Raw genomic sequence first — 27,372 nt, forward strand, 5'->3', positions numbered from 1 at the left:
TTGCTAGCTGGAGGTCCTGAGTATATGTATACTACAATGGGCTACTCAGAGCTTGACCTTAAACAGCCATACTTCTCTGGTGTGTAGGAGATGCCATTGTGTATATGTTATGTCCTCCCTCTCACTCTTCTGCTTCCCTGCCTGGCTGAGCCTCAAGTGGCATCTGCCACACGCATCGAGACACACACACACACACACACACACACACACTCACACTCACACACACGTGCTTCCCCAGTGTCCAGTGTGGCCTCATTTCAGGCGATCAGGCAAGCATGAGCTGCGCTCCTGTGACACACTTCTGTCGTGTGTGTGTGTGTGTGTGTGTGTGTGTGTGTGTGTGTGTGCACGTGCACGCGCAAAAAAGTGGGCCAGTTTGGGTGTGCGGGTAAACGCAGGACACTGGATTCCCTCCCCTGGGCCCTGTGAGTTCACAGCAGGGGTATTACATATCCCCGCACAGCCGCTAGCCTGGGCGAACACACACACACACACACACACACACACACATACACGGAGGCCTCCTTACTTTCGCTATCCATACACAAACACTAAACCAGAGAGAGAGACACACTGAACCAGATAGCCGGGGTGGCGGCCTCTGAGCCTCTCTTTTCTTCTGGCCCTCTCAGTGGTTTGTTGCCAAGTGATTTACTAGTGTTGACACTGGTCGTGTTGCCAGGGCCCCCGAGGAAGTCCTATTTAATGTCAGCACTGCTCCTATCCGCCCCCAGCTCTACACCTGACCCGGTAAAGTATTAGGGGTGAATAGTGTGAACAGAAAGTACATGAATTAGTCCTATATTGTGGATTATGACTAAAATACGGTGTGGAGCAGTTGGGTTCCGTCGTCTTCAGCTCGTCAATTTTCCGGAAAACATGAGGGGCCATGCAGCTTTATATGGAGAAAAAAAGAAATGGGTGAAAGTAATGTGCACAATAAAGACGAGGAGTTGGTTAAGAGCGCTTACATCACTATTGTATGGACATGGTTCAAGTCTGACGATGAGTACAAAACAAATCATATCAGACAACAATAGCTACTAGGATAGTGAAGGGATTGTAATACAAGCAATCTTCTCTACCACCTCAGATCTGTTCCTTTTCAGACAGTTGGCAGAACAGGCTTTAAAGACATCTTGCAAAGTACCAGATCCACAAGTTGTGGCACCTGGCCAAAAACAATGTTGGCAAATTGAAATGCCAAAACTATACAGCAAAGTCCTGTGAAGTTTTTAGTCTTTGCAATTAGATAGTTGCATTGGTTCATATTGCGGTTGCGATAATTGCAGCCCTAGTTGTCAAGCCCCCTTACATAATTCCAACTTTCCACTTCAACAGCAACAGGTAGTTGTGTGGTAACTGTTTACCGACTTCATATTTCTTTGATGACTGCACTGAAGAATTGGTAGCCCAAGGGTTGACAGAAGAGCAAAGAAGAGTTTGAAGTATGCGTTTCTACTTACAGTCGTGCAAACGTTGCCAAAGCAGTGGTACTTAACCACAAGACTGCAGTGCCATCGGTAGTTAATTTGACTGCGATTGAGATTCTTATTATGATGAATTATCATTTTATAGCATGTAAATGTCTGCAGTGTCTGGTGTTAAATCTGTGTAGACGATGAAGTCTGGTTAACTTTCACAAAAGCAAGTGAACAATAAACTGTGTCCAGAGACCCAGTTGAAGCTGAGCTCAAGAGCAGCCTGCAGACACTGGAGGTTGATGGTGATGCAAATCCACTAGAGAGGTGGAGGCTGCAGCAAATTTCCCAGGAGTGGCAAGCTCGGCCAGGACGTACCTTTGTGTTCCTGCCACTTATCCTCCCCCTCGGAGAGGGCATTCAGCACAGGTGGCAACATTGGGACATGCCACAGATGTGCTCCCAGGCCAGGGACAGTTGCGTTGACAGAGTTGTTTATTTCTGGCTAATAACCTCCCGTAGCTTCTGTGGCTGGCTAAGTAAGCCTGCACAGACAGGTATGTTGACAGTGATGGTTTCTGCACTATTGCAATGTGAGTATTAAAAAGAAGGCCAAGTAAAGTGGTATGAAGGACTATTCCTGCAATGCTGAATGCTATAACTGAAGAGCAGTATTTTTTTTTAAATAAAGTTTTGCACAATGCATGTTGGTTGGGAAAAATAATATTAATAAGAGTATTAATAAAAATAAATTTATAAGAATTTGATTATCTGCTACAGTTTAAATGCACACTGAGATGCTGCAAAAATAAGTTATTTTGGACTATACAGAATGCAGTGAAAAAAGTTGCCAAACCAGTGTGTTATGAGAAGTAATTAAACTGAAATTTCAAGAAAGATGTTTTTAACTTTATGCATACAGTATATTGTAACCTTCAAATTCAAATTCAAATTCCGTGATGTAATTTTGAGGCCGTACTGTCCTGCTGCCTACCTGAGTATAAGCCCTCAGCGAGCGAGCGAGCGCCCCAGGGGTCAGCCCCCAGGCCTCTGGGCAGCAGAGCGGGGCAGCCCTGGAGGGTAACGCTGCACTTAGAGTGCGCGAGCCGCAACTCCCAGAGCGACGTATACATCTCAGCAGCACAGCTGCCCCTCTGAGCTACACACTTCCGCACAGCGCCAGCGCCTGAGCCTGAGCCAACGCCACACTACTGCTGCTGCTGCTGCTGCTGCTGCTGACCTGGCAAACTCAGGCACGTGGTCAGCAGCACAGACACATGGTCAGCGGGAGAGAAAACTGAGGCCTTCACTGCCTGCAAGATTAGAGTGAGAGAGATGATGTACACAGTCACTGATTTCTTTTTTTTTAATGTGGGTAGTTATCAGCACATGTTGCTGTCCAACAGTCACAGAGGCCTGTGGTGTTTACGGCTACAAGCCGCCACAGATGAGCAGTGAACTCACTCCACCAGAGATCACATGGTTTGCAGTATCTGCCCCCGGGAGCCCAGGCCTCCCTCTCAAGCACACTGTTGTCATGCACATCACCCAGGGTCTTGGGAAGGAGGGAGGGTTATTGAGTTTGTTGGTCGATAGGTAGGTAACTTGGGCTTGGCAAGAACTCCATGTCTAAAAATTCAACAAAAATTCTAAAAACTCTACAGTTGGGTAATTGTGTTGCATTTCTTCAAAATATCGAGTGAAAATGCACCCAAATGTTTTTTGTGACCATTTAGTGGAGCTCACCCACCTTCTCTTCACCACAGAGAGAGAGAGAGAGAGCGACAGAGTGCGCGCAAGAGAGAGAGTGAGAGAGAGAGCACAGAGAGAGAGAGAGGAGTTACTACACAAATAGCTGATGTGGTTAATAGCAGAAAGTCAGATAAATCTCATCTCACTTTCACCATCTTGTGAACTCTCTTCTCCCCAGTCTTGAGAAAGCTCCTGATGAGTCAGGCCCTTCATCATTATATGTTGCGTGTGTTGTACGTTAACATGAGGAGTGTGTCCATTGTGCAGAGATGATCACTGTTATTGTTGTTGAGGTAATTACGCCGGCTCTGGTAACCTGCCTGCTCATCTGTTTATTGGTGCCTATTGCTGTTATTGTTTTTGCACTATACACATGTTAACAGTTAAAAGGCATAGCCTACCAAGCCCAAGTTTCCCCGATAGCAAATGTCTCAGAGGTGGATCCGACTCTTGTGCCAAAACTAGTGCCAGATCTTCTCCAAAGGCAGTTGCTGTCTCAAAGGCACCCTTCATCCAGACTCATAGCCACCACCACCACCACCAAGTCCACCAAAGTAGTTCATAAGTGGTTGCTGCAATGCGCTGCTGCCTGTCTCATAATTTAGTGTGTTGCAGGCAGCTTGCTAACGTGATTGCCAGGTGTGATTTATGATGGACTTGTCGGCCCCTGCCAAAGGAGCACTGCCACCATGAGAGATGGATAGCACTGGAGATGTAGGTTTGAACATGCAGAAATCTGATATGCTCCTCTGATAAGATTCTGGGGGTGGCATGCATATATTTGTGTGAATGTGTGTGTGTGCGTTTGTGTATGTGCATGTGTGTTAGTGTGTGTGTGCATGCATACGTGTGCCCGTGTGTGTGTGATTTATTTTTCCCGGGGCTTACATGTTTTTTTTTCCCAGTGCTGTAAGTGTGTTTGACAGATTGTTTAAAAGAGTGAAGATGATGCCAAGGGGAGGCAGGGAGATGAGGCCCGTGTGAAGAGGAGACGCATACCCGCAAAGGGGCCCACATCTGGCCCTGCTGTGGGGCCGATCCTGCAGACACAGATCTAGAGTTTCACTGTTAGGGTGGAGGAAGGCCCTGCAACTACACATGTTTTTCTTTTGAAGTAACAGGCCCTGGCGCAGTGTTAAGTTCAGTGTTCAATTCAATCAAGCTTATGAGTTTTCTACTCCTTTTACTTCTGTTTGCACACACAGCAGAGTAGCAGGGGTCCCTGGTGTGTGTGTGTGTGCGTGTGTGTGCGGGTGTAAGTGTGTGCTTGTGTATAATGCATAAACAGTCTCTCTCACACACACACACACACACAGGCCTCCTCCAAGCCTCTCCCTCCATGTTTCGGTGTCCAGCAGCAGCAGTGAATGGAGGTGTTTGTGAGCGCTGAGGTGGCAGCCTGGGGTGCTGAGGCCTGCTCCAGGCGTGCGGGTAAACCCCCTGCTCAGTAGGGCCCCTCAGGCCGTGCCAAGCCCTGGCCTCGCCTCGCCACGCCGGAAGCCCCTCCACATCCCACCGCCTGCAGCGGCTGTTTGTACACACTTCAGCCCCTCAGTGATCGCTGTTTACCTGCTGCCACCCTTCATCTGTCCATGGCTATGTAAGGGTGTGTGTGTGTGTGTGTGTGTGTGTGTGTGTGTGTGTGTGTGTGTGTGTGTGTGTGTGTGTGTGTGTGTGTGTGTGTGTGTGTGTGTGTGTGTGTATTACTTATCATGTACTCCTTTGTGTATGCCATTTTGCCTTTTGAGTGCACTCTTATATGGGTATGTGAATTTACATATGTGTATGTGTGTGTGAGGTTACACTCTTGTGTAGAGAAAGAGAGGTCAAAAGTGTGTATTAGAAAGAGAGAGTGTGTGTGTGACAGTCACATCCAGTCATCAGGCGTTTGGCACAGCGGGAGCGGCCATGTTTACAGAGCCTGATTTGGTTAGCGTCGGCAGCAGGGCCCGTGCTGTCATCAGCCACCACGCCGGAACTGATGAACTGGCAGCCTCCAGGTGTTGATGTGCGTCGTGCCGGGTAAGGGGTCCAGCGCAGGCCAGCGAGCGAGTGAGCGAGCGGGTGAGAGCCGCCTGCAGACGTGTCCGGGGGCCAGCTGCGGGGACTGGACTGCCTTTATCTGCCTGTCCTTCATCCGCAGCCTGGACTGAGTTGGGCTGGGTTCGATTTAATGGAAGCTACATCCGCACAGAGAACACTGCCGGGCTTGTGTGTGTGTTTGTGTGTGTGTGTGTGTGTGTGTGTGTGTGTGTGTGTGTGTGTGTGTGTGTGTGTGTGTGTGTGTGTGTGTGTGTGTGTGTGTGTGTGTGTGTGTGTGTGTGTGTCTGTGTGTGTGTGTGTGTGTCTGTGTGCGCTGATGTTCCTATGTGAGCTCACGCTGGCCATATGAGTGGAGTAAGTTGCCGCTGTCGCCGTCACCCCTTACCTCTTGTGGCTTTGACGAGTCTAAATTTAACACGGCAGGATGATAACATCAGCGGTTTCTGCTGTCTTCCTGTGAACAAGCTTTTTCCGTCCAGTGTCAACTGTTGCTTAAATACACCATTATGTTACTTTTTTGGCACTTTTTCAAATGTATATTTTTATAAGCAGCTACTTTTAGTGTGTTTTATTTTGATGGTATATGCACACATACCCAAGGACAGACACACACACACACCTGTCATTCACAACAGGCCGTCTAGGCTATGCACTATGTAGCTGTGTGGTCTTGGAAGGAACACACTGTGAAAAGAAAATGAAAGAAAAGCCTTTACAGCTCAACATTGCCTGCAATATCACCAAGAGAGCTTTAAACAGTGTTGTTGATTGTTGTTGATGGTTTTTGAATACTTTTTAGGTAGTTAGTAGTTACTTTGCGAGTTTTAGACTAGGAATGCTGCTTTATGGTTGTTTGAGGTCTTTTTTGTAGGCTGCAGGTTGTCATGTGCATGTCTTGGGTTATCGAAACCTATTTAACATAGAGTGTTAGAGTGGGATGTGTACAGTATAGGACTACAATGTGACATTTAATGTAATAAATTCAGATGCTACACAGAACACTGATGGTGTACTTATAATGCTATCATATAAAAAGTTATGTTGGGTTAGTTATGTCAGTGGTTCTCAAACTGTGGTACGGCTACCACTGGTGGTACGCGGACTCCTAGTGGTCTCCAAGATTTTTTATATAAAGATGACATTTTATATCAGCCAATAGGAGCCAATAGGCCTACTAGGCTAGTTTAACTGTATGGAACATAAGCAAATGGTTGACAAGCTAAGCTGTGATGGCAAGCAAAGCAAAATGAAGCAAACATGATGGATCAAAAACATTCATGCCATCATAGCTCCAAACGGAAACTATTTAAAAGAGGAGTGTGGTGAATATGTCGAGCAGAAACTGAGGTTGCTGACAGTGAGCCCAGCACAACTGACTAGTGAAGCTTCCATGGCACCTGCCAGTAACAAACGACGCAAAACGTATGTACAATATACAATACGTGAAACTGGCCTACGCTAAATTGTATTTTAATGCCCTTAATAATGGTACTTGGAGAGCCAATTGTTTTCTGAGGTGGTACTCATTGTGAAAAGTTTGAAAACCACTGAGTTATGTTATTAAAAGTAAAAGCCTTTTTCTTGTGAGTGCCAGAGCATGACTCCTTTTAACCTGTTTAACTGGTATGGTACTCTGCCAAGGCCTGTATTGTTTGACAGCAGTCTGCTTGCTTTCTTTTGGCCTCTGCAACTCCCCCAGACGAGCCGATGACTTCAGACGAAGACTGTTTGTCACACCCTCCTCTCTTGGTAACCCAAATGGTTGATCTTGTCACGTCAACTTCCTCCCCATGTGACCGCATCCTGCTGTTGTATCTCTCAGTGTGTCTTTGTTGTATGTATGACGGAGCATGAGTTAGCTATGCTATGTGCCATTTTTAGACTTCACGCCCACATATGGCGAGCTCAAATGCGTGGGCGCCATCATGTTAGGTGGGCGTTTTTTTTTTTTTTTTTTTTTTCAAACAAGTTCCTTGTTTCTATTTTTAACCTATTCAGTTTCCTCTCCGCAACGTCATGATCGTTCTTTCTTTCTTTCTTCCTCTCTGTTGATCTTTTTTTCTGTTCTCGTGAGGGGACTTTTTTTTCTGGTTTAATTGTTTCTCTGTGATTGTCCTGAAGCCACACAAACCCTGCCGGCACCAATCTTTTTGATGACGGTTGGAGTGTAGTTGTGCCCCGTCACACTGGTTATTTCCATGATGATGTGTTGTGCCGCTCCAGTGGCTCTCTTATGTCTCTCCTGCCATTAGGCCTCCATTTAGAGTCTCACCGTCAGCAGCAGTCATTGCTTTCACTTGCAGATATCAGGCAGCTATGAGCTCAAGCAAGCGTGTCAGAGTTACAGCAAGGATGAATAGGGATACTTTGTCTCCATGTTGGCCTTTAATTGGCCAGCTACATATCTAACTAATATATTATCTCATAGCAAATGTTTCATGGTCATATAAAGTGTGTGTATAGGGTCCTGTTTGCATCCATATGCTTGATGTACTGTGCATCACACTTGGATGATATGATGATGAGAGAGAGAGAGAGCTTATATGGTCAGTGAGCCAGGGGAGGCCTTGCTGAATGCTGGAGGATCAGATGTCACATTTGGCAAGCGCAGGAATTGATCGGCTTAACAAAGGACTCATGCTGTGCTCCATTAGCGTGCTGCTGTCATCTCTCTGTTTGTCTCACTCTCTCTCTCTCTCTCACTCTCTCTCTCTCTCACTCTCTCTCTCTCTCTCTCTCTCACACTCTCTCTCTCTCTCTCTCTCACATTCTTTCTCTCTCTCTCTCTCTCTCTCTCTCTCTCTCTCTCTTTTCAACTCCCTCCTGTAGTTTTGTCTCTTCTACTGTCTCTCTCTCTCTCTCACTCTCTCTCTCTCTCACTCTCACTCTCACTCTCTCTCACTCTCACTCTCTCTCTCTCTCTTTTCAACTCCTTCCTGTAGTTTTGTCTCTTCTACTCTGTCTCTCTCATTCGCTCAGTCATTTTCTCTCTTCCTACTGAAGTACATTTTTAAGAGGTACGCCACTGTGCATTTGTTCACTTGGTTAAAGATGTTGGCATGTCACACTAAGACGTGCCATTGAATCACCTGTGTTCTGAATCAGAAAGCAAATAGGACAGGCAGTGCCTTGGCAGATACCGGACAAACTCCTCATGATGCACCTGCTCTTGGTTCTGTCTTCGGCCCTCGGCCCTCGGCCCTCATGTACCTTTCCCGGTGTGCTCAGGTGTAGATCCTCATTGAGGCCGTACTCAATGACCTCCTAGCCCTGTTCAGGCTGTGTGTCCTGGTGTGTTCAGCCGCCTTCGACGTGTGTGTCAGGATAGACACATGACATGACACACTTTTCACTGAGCCGCCTGGATCAGGTAGATGGTAGAAACCTATGGATAGGTCCCAATCAGGGTTGAGAGGTTTTCCGAAATGAGACCTCGCTCCTGAAGTGCCCTTTTCTTCCTTAAAAAGAACAATCTGGTCAGTTTTGAAATGTGAAATAGTCACTGAAATATTTTTACAAGCCTCTTTTTCCATTTCAGACAGTTTTTTTTTAATATATTTTTATTTTATAGCTTTCTTCCACAGTTTATGGGAAACCAGTGCAGAAATAACCCAACTGTGTTCCTGACTGCAAACTCCCCAGTTGTAGATTATGATATTACACTCCACTAAAATGTGATATGTACATTTAAACAATTTAAACAACAACAGATGACTCAATGCCACTATATAATATGGCAGTAATCTGGTTGCAAGCACATGCAAAGACAAGCTATAAATCTTCCCAACTATGGTATTATTTGTGATAAAGTAAACCAAAGCAGAAAAAAAACTACTAGTCTTATTGACAAGTGAAGATAATTGTTCTTCCACCAAGTGTCTGGCTTATAGCATGTGGCCATTCCAGCATGTGAGCTAGTTAGCAGGTTAGCAGTGCTACTGTACCAGCTCATGCCACTGTCACAATCACTTTATAACTAGGGTTTTTGGTATGATAATGAAATCATAGTAGTACTTACTGCCTTATTAAAAGTATAAAGATGTCTTAATGTGTGTCTAAGTGACTATGTTGGTATTCTTGAACTATATAAATACTTGTTGCATGTGTGAGTGTGTGTGTGTGTGTGTGTGTGTGCGTGTGTGTGTGTGTGCGTACGTACGTGAGTGCGTACGTGAGTGTATGTGTGTGTGTGTGAGAGAGAGAGAGAGAGAGGAAGACCACGTGGCTAAGGGGTCTCCTTCTGGTGGGTTTTCCCTCTTTTTTTTTTTTTGGTGGACTGTTTTCGTTCCAGCCCCCTGGCTCTCTCGGCCCTCCCCACCCCTGGCCTGCTTCCCCCGGCGAGCGAGCGTCGGGTGGCGACGCAGGTCCAGACAAAGAGGGCCTGTATGGCCCCGGCCTGGTAGAACAAGCCTCCTCTAACATCCACTGGGCCCACCTCACAGATGGGGGAAATAACACTGGGCTGAGGCAGGGAGGGCTCCTCGGGCAGCGCAGCACAACAACAAGTCGCCCCTACATTCACAAAGTCACTCCCAAGAAAACAAGCCCCACAAGTGTTTTTTTTTTCAGCCCCGTCCCACCGATGGGTTTTTCCACCCGTGGTGATAGGAAAATGAGCGACCTCAGGCCTCAGAATAGAAACTGCTGGGTGTGGGGCAAACACCGGCCGGCTGCCTTTTTCCCAGGCTTGGATCTCACTACTTCTGATAAGGTCGGCATGACTGTTATCAGGTGCGTGCGTGTGTGTGTGTGTGTGTGCGTGTGTGTGTGCGTGCGTGTGTGTGTGCGTGTGTGTGTGTGTGTGTGTGTGTGTGTGTGTGTGTGTGTGTGTGTGTGTCGTGCATTGGATGTATAATAGGGAACAGTTGTCCCTGCCTAGGTCTGTCAGCACGCCGCTTTGGTCTTTGATCATTTCCTCTGGCTGTGACCAGTGGTTAACCCTGATTGCACAAACTGCATCTGTCTGTCTACTGTGTGTGTGTGTGTCTATGTGTGTGTGTGTGTGTGTTGGACGGGAAATCAGTGGTTATGAAAGCAGATATGATAATAACCGCTAATGAATGGGAGTCATTTGGAGGTGAAACAGACGGTGGAGAATGTCACGGAGGACCCCTGCTGCTGTGTCCTCGGCTGTCTGCATCAGTGCTTGGCCACCTTCACCTGCATGAAGGACCCCTTGACCGGGCCCTTGGGCTGCCCACACATCTGCCTGTGGCAGCTGCTGATGTGATGGCGGAGGGCTTGTTGCCGTGGCAAGGCCTGTTGGCTGGAAATGGACCTGTCCAAAGCTCACGGCTGTTTGAGTTTGATCAGCGCCAGCGGACCACAGAATAATAAATGGATATTAAGTAGGCTAAGTATTAAGTATAATGTAAATATTAAAGGTGGTGTAAGCCAGAAAAGAGCACGTTTTTTTCTACTGCGCATGCTTCCTCTGAAGCTCGCCTCTCTCCACTGGCCACGAGGCCTGGTCATCCTAGCCATCAGAGTCAGGTGACCCGGTCACTCATGAAGGCATGTGGTTTGTCCCGGTAGTCCTCTTGCGTCACGGCCCCTTTCACGGCACTGAGCGGCGGAGCAGAGCAACGAATCCGGCTCTTTTTCCTGTCATTTCATCCCATCCAGGAACAGTGCCAGTTGCTCTTTTTCCCCCTCTCTCGTCTCTCTTCCTCTGGAGAGCGGAGCCCGGCCTGTGGGGCGAAGCTCAGTTCATTCCCAGCTGTGGGACTTCTTCAATACGGTTCTGACTCATTTCCGAAGACCATTCAGTGTCATTTGCGCAACATCATGTGTGAGAAATCTGTGGAAAACTCTAATGCACTCTCCCTCTCTTTCCCTCTCTTCCCCCTTTCTCTCTCTCTCTCTCTTCCCGCCTTTCTCTCTCTCTCTCTCTCTCTTTCTCTCTTCCTCTGTGCTCTGCCTCTCTGTCGCTCCTCTCTTTGTCTGACTCTTAGGAGCCACTCCCTGAAGCCCGCACCATGAAAACAGCTGAGAAATAAGCACAAGCAGCACAGGTAAGACACTTCTGATCGAGAAAGCGTGCACACACACACACACACACACACACACACACACACACACACACACACACACACACACACACACACACACATACACACACACACAAACACACACACACACACACACACACACACACACACACACACACACACACACATACATATTCACTCATACGCACAGACATAAACACACTTAGTGTAGAAGTGCCTCCGTGGAGACTGAGATCTAAATCGCAGGTGTCGTTTGAGATCCCTGCAGATGGTGGTGAATGTCTGTTCCAGCTTTTATATTGCATGTTTTATGATCATTTCTGTCAAAAGGCATCAATAGTGTTCTTATGAATGCACCATATGTCCTCCAGAGAGAGAGAGAGAGAGGAGGGGATTGAGGGAAACATAGAGAGAGAGAAGATTGGGGGGGGGGTTGAGGGAAACAGAGAGAGAGGGAGATAGAGGGGGGGGGGTTGAGCAGAGAGAGAGAGAAAAAGTAGAGGGGGGGATTTGAGGGAAACAGAGAGACAGAGAGAGGCAAAGATCTGGGAGGCGTCGGAGCTGCAAGGGGAAAAGTAAGGCTTGTCTTTCTTCCCATGACAACAGGGAGCGGGCGAGATCACACGTGGATCTGTGTGTGGCAGCTCTCCCGTCAGTCATCCCAACAGAGCCTGTGTTGTCTCACAGCCTTAGTGGGGAGACAGAACACAAAGGAGACTGTGCATGAGTGTGTGTATGTGAGTGTTGTGGACGGAAGTGTGAATTCCACTTCCAGGGATGTTACAGTATGGGGAGGTGTGTGTGTGTGTGTGTGTGTTGGTGCGTTGGTGGGGGTGGGGGGGGGCTTCAGGGGCTCCTAAGAGCTGGCTGCTGCCTGACACAAAGATCACATTCTCCCCTGACACAATGTGACCAGTGGCAATAGGGCAACACAATGCCCTTCCGCACAAAACAGAGCTGAAGGTTACCACGAACAACACACTCATTCAGCATGGTTGATAGAGATAGAGAAAGAGAGAGAGAGAGAGACAGAGAGAGAGAGAGACAGAGAGAAGAGAGAGACTGCATGTGAAAAAGCAGGAGATATGGGAAGGAGTCAAGTGGATGCAAACAAGTAAGCGATGGACATGAAGATCTTGAGAGGGAGAAGTGGAGAAGGAGTGAAAGAGTAGTCATAAGAGAATAAAGTCCCCCCCCCCCACTACTGTTGATACACACACACACACACACTCTGACCTCCACTCAACTCTAGTTTCAAGTCTTACTCCTCATCCATTGTGTTATGGTTCTCCTTGCGGCCTCCTGATAGTAGTGGTCTGTGCGATTGGGAAGTGGAGTCCAAGCCTGGTCCTAATGAGCATCCAGGAGAAGCAGGACGGCCATGTGGCTATGTCTGCTCCACATTGAGCTCAGATCTTTCTCCCGCGCACTTGCCGAGAGACTGTAAAGGAGAAGAACGACCATTTCCTCCCACACTTCTCTCAGGAGCCAGCCGACTGTGTGTGTGTGTGTGTGTGTGTGTGTGTGTGTGTGTGTGTGTGTGTGTGTGTGTGTGTGTGTGTGTGTGTGTGTGTGTGTGTGTGTGTGTGTGTGTGTGTGTGTGTGTGTGTGTGTGTGTGTGTGTGTGTGTGTTTATCATATTCCAGATATTCCAGTATAATATACACACACACGCACACACACTGTAGACATACACACTGTATACACCCACACAACGGAGATAAAAAGACACATGTCACACGCCAGTACTCAGTATGAATGATTACTCCTGTGATTCATGGCCGTGTGAGTGTCAGTGCTGCTCTGCTGTTGTGTCATCTTATATCTTACACTGTTGCTGTTCTCTCCATGGGTATTTTTTGTTTATTAAGGAGAGGCATGTCTTTTACAATTAAGAAGAAACGGTTCCTCATACAGTACAGTAGTTGCTCAAACTGCATGCATATTTTGCATATCACAAGTTCACTAGTTACCCGTGTTCTTGTGGGCCTTCTGAGCTCTACTTGTAGGTAAGAATCATTTTCTCTTTATTTTGTTAGTTCTCTCATTTCCTTTCCCTCTCACTCTTGTTACTCTTTCTATATATTTTTCCTATCTCTCTTTACTTCTGTTTATCTTGCCTCTTTTCTCTTTCTATCGGACCTTTTGTCTTCTCTCTCTCTCTCTCTCTCTCTCACTCTCTCTCTGATTATTCTTCTCTAGAGCTCTGCATTTGTAGTTTCCTCCTGTGTTCCTTTGTATCTCCGTACCGTCCTTCCAGAAACACTGCTGGAGTGAAATTAACCATTTTTATATCTCACAGTATGGGCTCAATACTGGCTAACAGTTAAATCTCTGAAGTTAGCATGGACGTTAGACAGAGGGAAAACTAGTCTACTGAAAACTATGTGTGATGCTTTTGTTCCCCTAATGGAAGTTGATAAGCCCATCAAAGTCACAGGCGGGCGGAAAAAAATAAAAACGTTCTTCTAATCACAGAAAGCAGAGAATTATGATTCCACAGCAAGTCTGACTTTCACATTCTCGTCTGGACCTTTCCAGACGGTTCATCTTGTTATCACAGAAAGCAAGAATCATGATTCCACAGAAAAAGTGACTTTCACATTCTCGTCTGGACCTTTACAGGCGGTTTGTTTCAAGTGGTTGCTTCCTGCCACTTCCCCCTCTGACGGGGAGAAAACCATGTGAACATCAATGGAAGACTGTGTTTCCACTACCGTTCTCTCCGCCAGCGTGCAGGATTGGCGAAGGCCATCGAGCACCTGGTGCCCTCCGCTGGAGTCCGTTTTCTGGGAAAGCCCCGTCCAGAGTGTGTTTGCTTGCGAGGTGGCCGTTTCGCCACGTTACATCACTGCCTCTGCCTCTGTTTGCTCTGAAGGCACAGCGTGACAGTGTGCCCCAGAAACGTGGGGAATTTCCTTCTCTCCCTCTCCCTCTCTCTTTCTCTCTCTCTCTCTCTCCCTCTCCCTCTCTCTCCCGCTCCCTCTCTCTTTCTCTCTCCCTCTCCCTCTCTCTCTCTCCCGCTCCCTCTCTCTTTCTCTCTCCCTCTCCCTCTCTCTCTCTCCCTCTCCTCTATCTCTCTTTCCCTCTTTCTCTCTCCCTCGCTTTCTCTTTTTCTCTCTCTCTCCCTCAATTTTTCTCTCTCCCTCACTTTCTCTTTTTCTCTCTTTCTCCCTCACTTTCTCTCTCTCCCTCACTTTCTCTCCAATTCTCCTTCTCTACCTTATCTACCCCTCCCTATCACTCTCCTTTTCTCTTTCTTTCCCTCTCTCTGTCTGTTTTTCTCTTTGTGTCCTCTCTTTCCTGCCTTCAATCTCTCTCTCCCTCTCTCTATCTATATCTCCCTCCCTCTCTCTCTCGCTCCCTCTTCCCGTTTCTCTCTCCCTCCCTCTCCCTCTCTGTCTCTCTCTCTCTCTCTCTCTCTCTCATTCCTCTCCCTAATCTGTCCCTCCCTCTCTCTCACCCGTCTGTGACTGTGACGTCTCAAAGTCCTCTGACAGGTTGTGCGTGCTTCACGGATTCCCCTGATGGGCACTCCTGTGACTCGGGCAGCCCTGGAAGGATGACTCGGTGTGAGCTCCCGCAGACTCTGAGCAGCGGTTTGAGTGTTGACGCCGGCCGGGCTCGGTCAGTCTGCTCGAGGGAACTGTGTGCCACCAGCCTGGCTATTCGGTCACCCTCTTCAACTTCAAAAGAGTGGCTTTTAGAAAGGAAGGAAAAGAAATGAAAGGAAAATATCCCTGTTGCAGCCCTCTACTGCCAGTGCACCCTGTGCAGATCAGTGCTTTTAAAAGGTGCGTTGCCTAATCAGCTCAGCTCTCTCAGGGTGAATCCAAGGTGATTCCTGCCTGTCTCTCCCTGCTGTCACACATGCCGGCCATGACGGGCACAGTGGCCGCTTTGTCATGTCCATTTCTGAGGGGCCGCAGTGAATCCTGCACTTTCCCTCGCATTTTTCTTTCGGACTGGCCACAGATTGCCGATAAGCCCCTTTGGCGCAGCGCCAAGCGTCATTCCCCAACGCATCGAACACTCAAGCACTGTCTTTTCAGTGTGGTGAGTCGCCGTCCAAGCACAAGAGAGCCCGTTGACTGTGCTGACGGTGGATGAATGGGAGGGAGGGGATGGAGGGAGAGAGGAAGGGAGGGAGGAAAAGAGAGCGAGGGGGAGAGAGAGAGAGATGTAGAAGGGGTTCCTCCCTCTTGTGTAATGCCAGCTGTGATCTGTTAGAGTCCAGCGGGACTGGACCATATGCAGCTTTTCGCTTCGGAGGAACTCGGACGAGTCATTTGTTTTCATCTTCATAACCGAGGAATAAGGAGATGAGTGTCCAGCAGAGAGGGCAGGGTTAGTGGAATGCAGGGCTTCCTGCTCCATGTGTTTGGCTAATGTGTTTTTAAGTGAGATTCAGCCGGCCCTGCCTGATCAGCGCGGGGAGGGGCCTGGTGATGTCATTGGCCAGATATGGGACTCTGGTTTCAGTGGTGGAGGAGGAACAGCAGGGATTAACGCATCATGCATGAGGTCATCAGAAAGAATGTGTGTGTGTGTGTGTGTGTGTGTGTGTGTGTGTGTGTGTGTGTGTGTGTGTGTGTGTGTGTGTGTGTGTGTGTTAATGTATGTGTTTATGTGTGTGTGAGAGAGAAAGAGTGTGTGTGTGTGTGTGTGTGTGTGTGTGTGTGTGTGTGTGTGTGTGTGTGTGTGTGTGTGTGTGTGCGCGTGTGTGTGTGCGCGCGAGGGAGCGAGCCTGGGTTAGAATCCCCTGGGACAGACCACATCTTTCTTTCCTGATGGACTAAACATGAGCATGTGGATGGGTTTGGGAGAGGCGAGTGTTTTTATTGAAACAAAGGCAGCCACACTAGCAGCAGTGGGCTCTCTGCCCCCATAATGCCCTATACAAATCTAGAAGACCCCCTATAATTAGGAATGGGGGTCTTCTAGGTGTTTCTTCCAGAGTCGCAATTGATACATTTGTATAACTCTCCATGTTGATCTTCTCTCTGCATTTTGTCCATTTCTCTTAACATTCATGCCATATCCTCCCACTTTTTCTTTCTCTCTCTTTCCTGTCGCTCTCTTACCGACACTCTCTCTCTCTCTCTCTCTCTCTCTCTCTCTCTCTCAAATACACCCACTCGTATACAAACATTCATATCCGCTGTGTGTCTCAGTAGCTCTCATTCCCCTGGAGAGCAGGACTTTACGCGGTAATAGGCAGGTAATGCAAATTTCTCTTTAACACACGGACTTGTACCATTCAGGCGTTGTTACACTCTATGTTCGTATGGTTGTCCCAAAAGTGTAGACAAGGATCAGGTTCTACTGTTACTTTCTTTCTTAGAAGTCTTCCTGTTATGTGTTTGTATGATAGTGAGTGTGAGTGAGTGGGTAAAGGTGTGTGTGTGTGTGTGTGTGTGTGTGTGTGTGTGTGTGTGTGTGTGTGTGTGTGTGTGTGTGTGTGTGTGTGTGTGTGTGTAGGCTTGTGTTAGACCCCGGCATTTGAACTGGACCAGATAACAATGTTTGCAGTGCACTCACACATGTTAGATATTTGAGTACGCTGTGACCGTACAATCACATCATAATGACCATTCAGCGGACGGCCGCACTTAACCTCTCTAGTCGTCATGATCGAAAATGGTTGCAGGTTATCCGTGGTGTGTTTTGTCAGGTAGGCGATGTTGGAGTAAATATTTTAGTTTAATACAATAGTTGTGTAGGCACCAGAGAGCCAGGTTAGGTGGCAATCGGAGAGTGGAGCAGTCCTTTAGGAATGTGTGAATCACAACCTTCCACTCTCACTTGGGTGTGAATTATGTCTGGGACTGTAAGGTTTTCACTATGGCTGCCTTTGATCCAACACGTGTGTGTGTGTGTGTTTCTGTGTCTGTCTGTGTCTGTGTGTTTTTGTAGGTTGTTGGAGGAATCCACTGCCTCAGTGAGACTAATTGGAAACTAGCCAACACAGACATGGTGACACTGTAGGAGAATGACTGAATGTGATCAAACATGGGGCCACTTTCTGAGCCACCTCATAACTGGTTCCATGAGTTCTGATTGCATTAACATTTTTTTTTATCAAAAGTGACTTAAAAAAATGAGGATTAACTAGTTTGGAAGATCATGAAAAAGCACCTACTGGTGATTAAAGTTCCCCATAAAACAATTGTGGCCCAATATCAATGAGAATGTGCCAGAACAGCAGTTCTTAGGAACACTGCCCAGCAATATGCTCAAATAGTAGCCTGGTGTATCATCAGCCTAATCATACAATAGACTTCACTTGGGCAATTTGGCATGTCTGATAGTCCAAGGCACACACACACACACACACACACACACACACGCACACACACACACACACACACACACACACACACACACACACACACACACACACACACACTATCACAGCTAAAGGAGCACCAACCTAGTGAACAAATGCAACTTTTTGGCTGTTAGGTGGCATTGGGATGTCTAAAGCACTTTTGCTCTCTCTCAGTTTCTCTCTCACACACACACATACACACTCATACACACACACAAGTACACACTTACTTTCACACTGGTCCACACACACACACACACACACACACACACACACACACACACACACACACACACACACACAGACACACATACACACAGAGCTCTCTTCCTGGTGTGTGGGCGTTTTATGCCTCTCTGCGCTGCGGCACTGTGAATGCCAGCGGAGAGATGATTGACAGTTGTATGATTGCGGAGGCGAGCGCGCCTCGGCACACTGGCACCTGATTGGCTAATTTGCTCGGCTTAGCATGAATGGGAAAAGAACTGCTTCTCATTCAGGTCCTAACTTACAGTAGCAAGACGCTCTTTCACTAACAGAGCTGCGGCTTCAATGATTCAGCCTTGCCTCGGACTTTGTGTCCAGGACTACTCAAACATGGATGGCAGGAGGTATGTTTTACTGACGTGTTTTCTTTGCCTTTCCCTTTTTTCTTGTTTGTTTGTTAATTGTTCTTGTTTTCCCCTGCGTGTGCGTCTTGGCAAAGCTGGTGTTACTCGTAAGTTGAGTGGGAAAATATTTGTGACGTCCTCGAGGAGTGACACACATGCGGCTTTTGGCCTGACGAAAGAAAATCTCTTGTCTTGTCTCGTCTCGCCAAGGAAACTGAAAGTTGTGGAGTGAAACAAAGCAAAAGAGCTTGAGAAACAGAAATCGATCTCCGGTGTGCAACAGTGTCTGACTGGTGGCTGACGCTGGAAAGAAGTGGATCTGTTGTCCAGTTGCTTACTTCCCTAATGTTACAGAGAGGCAGGGAGTGTTGCCATCACTTCTTATCAAATGTCTCAAACAATCTCAGCTTGCTTCTTGCACGTTTCAGACTTTCTTGGGGAGAAATGTACAAAGCTCTTCTCTCTACCGTAATTTTATTGCAGAGTAGGCTACCTCTCTAAACTCCTGCAAGTTAACACACACACACATGCACACATGCGTGGCAGCAGGAACCGATGGTTACTTCTCTGGCTGGCAGTTTCCTGACAGGTTCTGTGTGTGTGTGTGTGTGTGTGTGTGTGTGTTAGTGTGTGTTAGTGTGTGTGTGTGTCGGTGTGTGTGTGTCGGTGTGTGGGTGTCGGTGTGTGTGTCGGGTGTGTGTGGGTGTACATGCAGCTGTCGGACCGGCATCGGCCCCCCTGTACCATCTGCTTTCAGCTCCAGTGCTTAAAAGGAATCGTTCGGACATTTTTTTTTACTGACGACAGCCCACGGTACAGGGAAAGAATCTGTCTTTATGGCTTTCCACCCCTCAGCTGCAAATCTGGTTAGCCTCATCGAGCCTCATAGAGAGCGAGGGGGGAAGAAAGTCTCCAGGTTGGACTTCTCTGCCTGTGTCTGCTGTGCGAGGCATTTTCTCTGTATATATAGATATATTGCCTATATCTGTGCCTTGTTTTCTTGGCGTCCTCCGCAGTGCTTGTTCTCTCGCTCTCATTTATCTAAATTACATGTCATTGGGGGATTTTGCGAGGCTTTTTGGAAAGCCGTGCGGTTTGGGTCTTAAAATGGGGCATCTCTCTCTCTCTCTCTCTCTCTCTCTCTCTCTCTCGCTCCCGGTTGGTAATTCAATTACACTCTCACTCTCCTGATGACGAGGGGAGTAGCAGAATATCTGAGCTTGCGGTTTTGAGTCAACTCCCTCACATCTTCGTCTCACTCTGGAAGGTGTGTGTGTGTGTGTGTGTGTGTGTGTGTGTGTGTGTGTGTGTGTGTGTGTGTGTGTGTGTGTGTGTGAGAGAGTGTGTGTGAGAGTGTGTGTGTTTGAGTGTGTGTGTGTCTGTGTCTGTGTCTGTGTGCCATGGAATGTAGGTTTCAAGCAGTAAAGTGTGTGCATTTGCACTCGTGTGTGAAGCTCTGTGGTGCCTGTGTATGTTCCTGGGGGTCTGGGTGTGTGATAAGTGTATCTGTAAGGCTCTCCTCATTACAGAAGTGGTGGTAAGTGGTTTAGTGTGTGGAGACTTATGAGGTGTGATAATGTCAGCTTAGACCATGTGAAAGTCATATAGCCAGTACTGTATACCGGGGGCCTCTTGTCCAAGGCATCACTTGTGAAACTCAGTTTAATGGAGCTTCCTGCCCTTCACTAGCCTCAGCTGGGCCTTGTGGTAAGACCTGTCATGTGGATGCTTCTGATTAGAATTTAAGATGAGTGTTAAGATCAATGCTTTGTCAAGATTATATTTTTAAGGCTGGTTCTTAAAGATAAACCTACATTATGCGCTTTGCCAGCAATGGCTGTTTTTTTGGCATAGAGGTCATACCAATGTGAAGTGCTAGTTTAATCCTGCATCAGTGCCGTCATTACTCTTGTGTCTTGTAAAGGTACTTGTCAGCCAGTAATTAAAAAGGGATAAGGTGTGCTTTACGCACTTCCAGCTATTTTCTTTTGACAGAACTCATACAGAGACTGTGATTGCACAATGTGTGATGTGCTGTCAGCCTTATGCTTGGTCTGCTGTGAAGCACCTCCCTGTCTCTCAGTAGCCCTGTTACGGATCAGGGCTTTGTTCTGTTAATGGCCTGTCTCAGTCTAGAACATAGTCATGGAGAATAGTGAATACCCCTCTGACCTAATGAACTTGTGTGTTTGTGTGTGTGGAAGGGTGGTGGTTCTATTTGTGTGTGTGTGTATGACTTGTGTGTTTGTTGGGAGTGCCGGAACTTTGACTCTTTTCTTAATATTTTTTTTATAGTATTATTGATTCATTTGGCTGACACTTTTATCCAAAGCAACTTGCAGACATCAATTATTACTGGGCCAGTCTCCTCGGAGCAACTTAGGGTTAAGTGCCTTGCTCAAGGGCACAGCAACGGCGGCCAGGAAACAAACATACAACTTGTCTGGCCACTGCATGCTAGGCCAGCTCCTTAGCCACTACCCTACACGGCTGTCCATGTACAGAACCTCCAGCACGTATAGTGCCAACATTACAACTCCCCACACGACATACATGTACATACAGTACATCTCAACACTCTACACTACACTACTATGTGTAGAGCTTTAGCATGGCTCAATGCTCTGGGTTTCTTTTGTGTGGCTCCAGTGTTGGAGAAGCATTGAGCATCTCTGCATGAGGATGCATACTGAATTTGGTGTCCACTTCACTTGAGCTTCAGGAAACAGCTGCTGAGAGTGTACTGAGCCCAGAGTGAGACTGTGAGATTTAGCTTTTGTGATTTGTGCTCATGTACTGAGCCTTTTCTGTGATGAAAGTACTGTATGTACATGTATGTCGTGTGGGGAGTTGTAATGTTGGCACTATACGTGCACAAAGATTGTGCAAATTTCCATTTGACAACAGGCTTAACTTTAAGAAGGGGTTCATCTTTGCTTTCAAAATGGTATGCTTTGTTGAGTGGAGTGAGGCTGTTGAGTTTGGGCTCATCTTTGTGTTAGAAGTGCTGGAGGTTCTGTTGAGATGCCTCAGAGATTCAGTTAGTCTGTTGATGTTTATGCATCTGATGTGCTGTGCTGTGCCTTGCGTGGTGACTGTGAAGGCGACAGCGTCAGCGCTGGCAGGAGCGGAGAGGAAGCCGGCAGGTAGCGGCCCTGTGGGTTGTGAGGCGTGCGGCCCACGTGCGGAGGTCAGCCTGTTCCCCTCACTTCCTCCTCGCGACGTGAGCCCCGCGCCCGGAGAGGATGCTGGGAGGACCGAATTAGACCTCCGGCTCACCCTCCATCTGCCGCCACTGTGGACTGTTGCCATGGGAACCAGTGCCAGGCTGCCACAAGCGCCTGGCAAGAGGGAAGAGAGAGACAGTGCCGGAATGTTCCAGGGGGGTTGTTTCTGCTCCAGGTGCACTCTTTTAAGTCGATGTTTCTATCATGCGGCAGTTTGGCTTTCTCATTTAATTATCCCGGAAGACTCTCTGTTATGGTGAATTGTTTCCTTGGGCTGTGGTGGTTTTCTATCAATTGTGCATACTACCCCTGTCAATGCTGTCTTTTTCTAGTCACAGATACTTCCACGTTAATATGAACTGAGAACTTCACAATTTTTGTCATCAGAAATTATCAGTCTGACTAATGAAAACAGGTTTCTGTGAATCAACAGTAATTCCTAATAATAGCAGTAACTCCAGATCAGTAATCTAAGGGTAACACAGCATCACCAGAAATTTGAGTGGATGTGTAAAGTAGGCCACTTCACCTAGGGAAAAGGGCATGATTTGGGCCATGGCTATTTGTCCCCGCCACCCGGTGTCCATATGCCCTCGTTTTCAGCAGTGACACTGCTCTTGTTCCATAGTGACCTCCGCACAACATGTTCTCCCATCACATTACAAGGATCAGTTCACCTGGAAACCTCCCGAAACGTGACACGGACTCGGATTGAAAAGCAGGGTATTTATACCAGGGTGGGAGTAGCAAGCAGAGAGCAGAATAGTGAGCTTGGCCCGCAGCAAGAGGTACGCACTCCAAAACCTGACAAACTGAGCTGTGGCAGCCAGGCCTAGTGCTGGGGGGTTGTGAGTAAAATCTTATTTTTGTTGATTGCCTGTGCTTAAGGTGAAAGTAATTATTTTGACATTACCATTACATTACATTTGCCATTGTATTCTTGTAGAGTGTAGATAATCCGCTGTCATCATCATCGTAGTTGCATTGTAAACATAGCCTGTATGTCAGTGGCTGTGTACAGTGAGAGTTGTGTTTCTGGTTACTTTGTTGCCCTTCTGTTCTAGCTCCAGCACTCGGTCTGGGCGAGGGGTAAATGAGCAGCCTAAGTAAAGCAGGTAGCACTGGGGCTTTGGAACCGGCGAAGTAAAGCTCTTGCTTTGATCTGTGCCCCTTGAGTTGGCACTTGCCAACTGCCCCAGTCTGACAGCCGTCACCTAATATGCCCCCAGTATGTTTGTGTGTTTGTGTGTGTGTGTGTGTGTGTGTATGTGTGTGTGTATGTGTATGTGTATGTGTGTGTGTGTGTGTGTGTGTGATTTGTGGTTTGTTGTCTCTTCATGCCCTTGCAGTTGATACCAAATTAGCCTTCAGTTTGCTCAAATACTTTCAGTTCTCACAAGAATGTTGCCTAATCATAGCAGGAATATACACGTTGAAAAGGCGTTTTTGTTTTTCTTTCGCTGTGCCACATTGTGACTCATGCCTCCGCCACATGTCCCCACATGTGCCAACCAAACCTTGTTAAAGCACTCGCTATGCATTCTACAGTTGCCATCTTTAGTTCCAAAGACAATAAAGTAGCCCACTAAAAGTACTGTCCAGAAACGTTATAACTGCTCATGGCCTACCTGAAAGATTAGCATCAAAACATTGCACCTTTTATGTTACTAAGTAGGTGATGGTGTTGCTATTATAGTGGAATATGTGATTTACTTACCTCTATGTTGATTATTGTGGTTCATCTGAATGACAGTGATTAGGCTTAACAAGGAGAGGAAGGGAGGGAGCTAAGAAAGGGATAGAGAGAGAGAATGAAAGAGAGGAAACCAAATAAGGGAAAGAAAGAGAGCTTCCCCTAGTTTTCCCAGATGCCCAGAACATCATTTGTTTTTCCTGCTGACTTTGCACCCCCTCGGTCTTTCCACCACACACACACACACACACACACACACACACACACACACACACACACACACACACACACACACACAGACACACAGGTGCAGCCTAAACACATCCTTTTGCCTTCTCAGTCTTACAGTATGAGTGTACCACTTCAATCTGCTGTTAATTACAGAAGGATTTATAGTCCTGTACTTTAAACCAGATGCACATGACTCATTTCAACACAAGACATCATGATATACAACAGCGAAACACACCCGGTGATATAGATTAATGGTCTGCGGAGGGTTTGATGTATCGGTGTGTGTTGCGTATTTATAGTTTTTCCTGAACATAAAGGCAAATGTTTTTTTTTCAAAGGTCTGTGTAATGGTTATGTAACGCGTGCATACCGTCGCAGGTCTGTTGTGAGAGGGTGTGTCTGAGGGTGTGTGATGTACTCTCGGTCTCGATTGCTGCTGTTGTCGTTTGTCCTGTGGAGCACTACAGAAGGACAGGTGGCATGCATCACTGGCATTGAATAGCAGCGGCAGCAGCACCACTGGAAACTTTTAATGTGAGTCAGTGCAGGTGTGTTTTCTGCTGACATTGTTTACGTGAGTGTGAGTGTGTGTGTGTGTGTGTGTGTGTGTGTGTGTGTGTGTGTGTGAGGGAGAGAATGTATGTGTTTTAGTATGTACAGTGTGTCCGTGTGTCTGTCTTTTTACCTGTATGTTCATCTGTCTGTTGGTATGTCTGTTGATGAATGTGTGTGTGTGTGTGTGTGTGTGTGTGTGTGTGTGTGTGTGTGTGTGTGTGTGTGTGTTAGAGGACACCCTGAGTAGACCCAGCTGTACTGAAAAGCCCTGTCAGTGTGGTGCGGGCTTCCCTCCTCCGCTCTGCAAGTGTAGCCTCCATGAATAATTCACTAAGTGCTCTCCCCCATCTTAAAGCCGTTTAATCGGTGTGTTTAAGGGCGGCGTCAGGGCCGTGACAGAGATCATTAAGCCCTCTTGCACTGATCCCTAATATATGTACAGGCGTCTGCTTCCAGGACGGAAGCCAAGGCCTTTTTAACCTCATCTTTCCATTCCCTGTCTCTCTTCCTCTGCCTGCCTCTCTCTCGCTCTCTCTCTCTCTTTTTCTCTCTTCCCCTCTTTTTTGCGCATTTATGCCAGTGACGTTATACTTTTCCATAGTGTGTCTGATTGTTATGGCAGTGGAAAAAGTGATATTTTTTAAAAGCTGTCATATGGTTTCTTTCACTTTTTCCTAAGTGAATTTTCTTCAGTGTGTTTCCTCAGAGCATTTCTCTTGTCAGTCTCTGAGCGCGTGTAGAGCCAGGAGACTGAGAGCGAGCCATCATTCCACTCACCCTCACTCCCTCCCGTCACCCCAAATTCTCTTTTCCTCACTGCTTTCTCTACTCTCTTCTTTCTCTCCTCTGCTCACCTCTCTTCTCTGCTCTCCTCCCTCCTCCTCTATTCTCATCTGCTTTCCTCTTCTTTCCTCTACTTTATCCTCTGCTCTCCTCTTCTCTATTCTCTCCTCTATTCTCTTCTCTCCTCTGCTCTACAGTACTCTTCTTTCCTCCTTTCTCCTCTTTTCTAATCTCCTCTCCTCTCTCCTCTATTCTCTTCTCTCCTCAGCTTTCCTCTCCTCTTTTTTCCTCTCATCTATTGTCTTCTTCTCTATTCTCTCCTCTCTTCTCTCTCATCTATTCTGTCCTCTATTCTATTCTCTCCTCTTCTTTCCTCTCTTCTCATCTATTCTCTCTATTCTTTCCTCTTCTCTTCTCACATCTATTCTCTTCTCTCCTCTTCTCTCCTCTCCTCTCATCTCCTCTTCTCTCCTCTCCTCTCATCTCCTCTCCTCTTCTCTCCTCTCCTCTATTCTCTCCTCTCTCCTCTTCTCTCCTCTCCTCTCCTCTCCTCTATTCTCTCCTCTCCTCTCCTCTATTCTCTCCTCTCCTCTCCTCTCCTTTCCTCTATTCTCTCCTCTATCCTCGTCTCTCCTCTCATCTCCTCTCCTCTCCTCTTCTCTCCTCTCCTCTATTCTCTCCTCTCCTCTCCTCTATTCTCTCCTCTATTCTCCTCTCCTCTTCTCGATTCTCTCCTCTCCTCTATTCTCTCCTCTCATCTACTCTCCTCTCCTCTATTCTCTCCTCTCCTCTCCTCTATTTTCTCCTCTCCTCTCCTCTATTTTCTCCTCTCCTGTCCTCTCCTCTATTCTCTCCTCTCCTCTATTCTCTCCTCTTCTCTATTCTCTCCTCTCCTCTATTCTCTCCTCTCCTCTCCTCTATTCTCTCCTCTCCTCTCCTCTCCTCTATTCTCTCCTCTATTCTCTCCTCTGGTCTCTGTGCGTCCTGGGTCTGCTGTAAAAGTCTAACACTCTGATATATGACGCTGGTGCTCTTTTGCCATTGGCTGGGTCTAAATCCCCCTGACTGGTGCTGCAGGGAGCCAGGTGGAGACTAATGACCAGACTCCAATTCCCACAATCCCAGAGAACATTCCAAACCAAAAAAAGAGCTGGAAGAGGTAGAAATGCAGTGTGACGAACGATGCAGGTCTCTGATACGCCTCATCATCAACATTTTACTTTTGTCTTTTTTTTTTGTCACCTAGATATTGAATACTATAATTATAGGTCTGGGTAATGTAATTTGGGAATGATTCTGATTTATTACATTTAATGCATGACCAATTGGTCATTCGGAGTGGTTTTGGCGGATAGTTTAGCCAGATAGAATTGGCCTTCATAATATCACCTCGTGTTTTTCTTAGTGTGAAGTTGGATGCTAGTTCTGGTTTGCTTAGCCTGATTTATGTTTCAGTCATTTTCAAATTTGTTTGATAATTTGTCTGTTGGAGAATTGAGCTTCTCCTATCTTGTGTACATCATTTGGTTTGGTACTTTGGTTTGTGTACTGTTGTCCTGTTCCCTATTTCCACCCACTCACTCTATCCATCAAAGTGCTATGAGGGACATTACATGTGGTGGTGAATTGAAAGCCAAATTCATTTTTTATTCAATTTTTTATCCTCCAGAGACCTTAACTTCACGAGGTAATCAGCACCATTACATTGACATTTAATCATTTAGACAAGACAAATTAACGTTAAAACGTTAAAAGACAAATTAACGTTAGACAGAGAATTCTCGTTGCGAAATAAAAAGATCCATTAGTAGCTCCATTCGGTTTACACCACTGTTATCCTGGGTAGTTAAATACCCTTTTGGAATGGGAGCTGGCATTTCTTTAGGAAGCTGCGGTCTTGGTTTGTATATAAATAAATATTACAGTAAGTGGCTCATACACGTAAAGGGGGTGAAAATAGGAGACAGGCAAAAATAGGTTACTGTTTCATATGTTATTTGCGGTTACTGCATCCATCCTGACCATCTTGATGGTGTAATCAGATGAGATCTTGGGTTAGCAGGACATTGTTAAATCTCTGCTCCCATTGCAACCTGTACCAGATGTTGCTAGACACAAGTGAATGAGTACATGGTGTCCATCCATCCATCCATCCATCCATCCATATTATGCCATATTACTCTCTCCCTCTTTGTCTGTCTGCCTGTCTGTTGATCTTTTGATTGATGGGTGGTTGGATAATTTTCTCTGCTCTGCACTGTAGTGTACACAAATGCATCCACTCTCTAATTCCATCTGCATGAGTGTGAGCACTGAATAATGAGGAGTTTGAGTTTTTGTTTTAGTGTTTGTTATGAACATATGGCCGATGAAAAAGACACCTCATTAAAAATAAACCTGTCTCCAGCAGCCGTGCACATCCACGCTCAGCTCCGCCACAGACAGTTCTCAGCCCGGTCTGTCTGTTTATGTACTCTCCCAGAGCACTGAATAATTTACCACACTCAGAGGGAGATTGGAGCGCTCTCGCTCTCTCTCTCTCTCTCTCTCTCTCTCTCTCTCTCTCTCTTTTTTTCTCTCTCTCTCATGCTCTTTCTCCCTCTCTCTTTCTCTCTGTCTCTCTCTCTCTCTCTCTCTCTCTGTTTCACACAGTCTGTTTCGCTGTGTTACCTTGAGAAAGAGTAGGGAACAGCAGAGTGAGGAATCTGTTA

General features: G+C 46.7%; 1 protein-coding gene across 3 annotated transcripts in view; it reads left to right on the forward strand.

The window, feature by feature from the left end:
* hivep3b (HIVEP zinc finger 3b) overlaps window positions 1-27,372 on the forward strand; it is a 78,612-nt gene that overhangs the window by 34,827 nt on the left and 16,413 nt on the right. For 2 of the 3 annotated variants that reach the window (XM_076280529.1, XM_076280530.1), the window contains exon 3: window positions 11,171-11,230. The gene's annotated coding sequence lies outside the window, so the exon portion shown is untranslated. Of the gene's footprint in view, window positions 1-11,170; window positions 11,231-17,930; window positions 18,170-27,372 lie in introns of those variants that run through there. The other variant, XM_076280531.1, reaches the window with a different exon arrangement.

This window comes from Alosa pseudoharengus, unplaced genomic scaffold (genome assembly GCF_046254945.1).
Source record: "Alosa pseudoharengus isolate Yale_2024_CS ecotype anadromous, Long Island Sound unplaced genomic scaffold, YU_APseudo_1.1 YU_APseudo_1.1_scf_12, whole genome shotgun sequence".
Classification (NCBI taxonomy): domain Eukaryota; kingdom Metazoa; phylum Chordata; class Actinopteri; order Clupeiformes; family Clupeidae; genus Alosa; species Alosa pseudoharengus.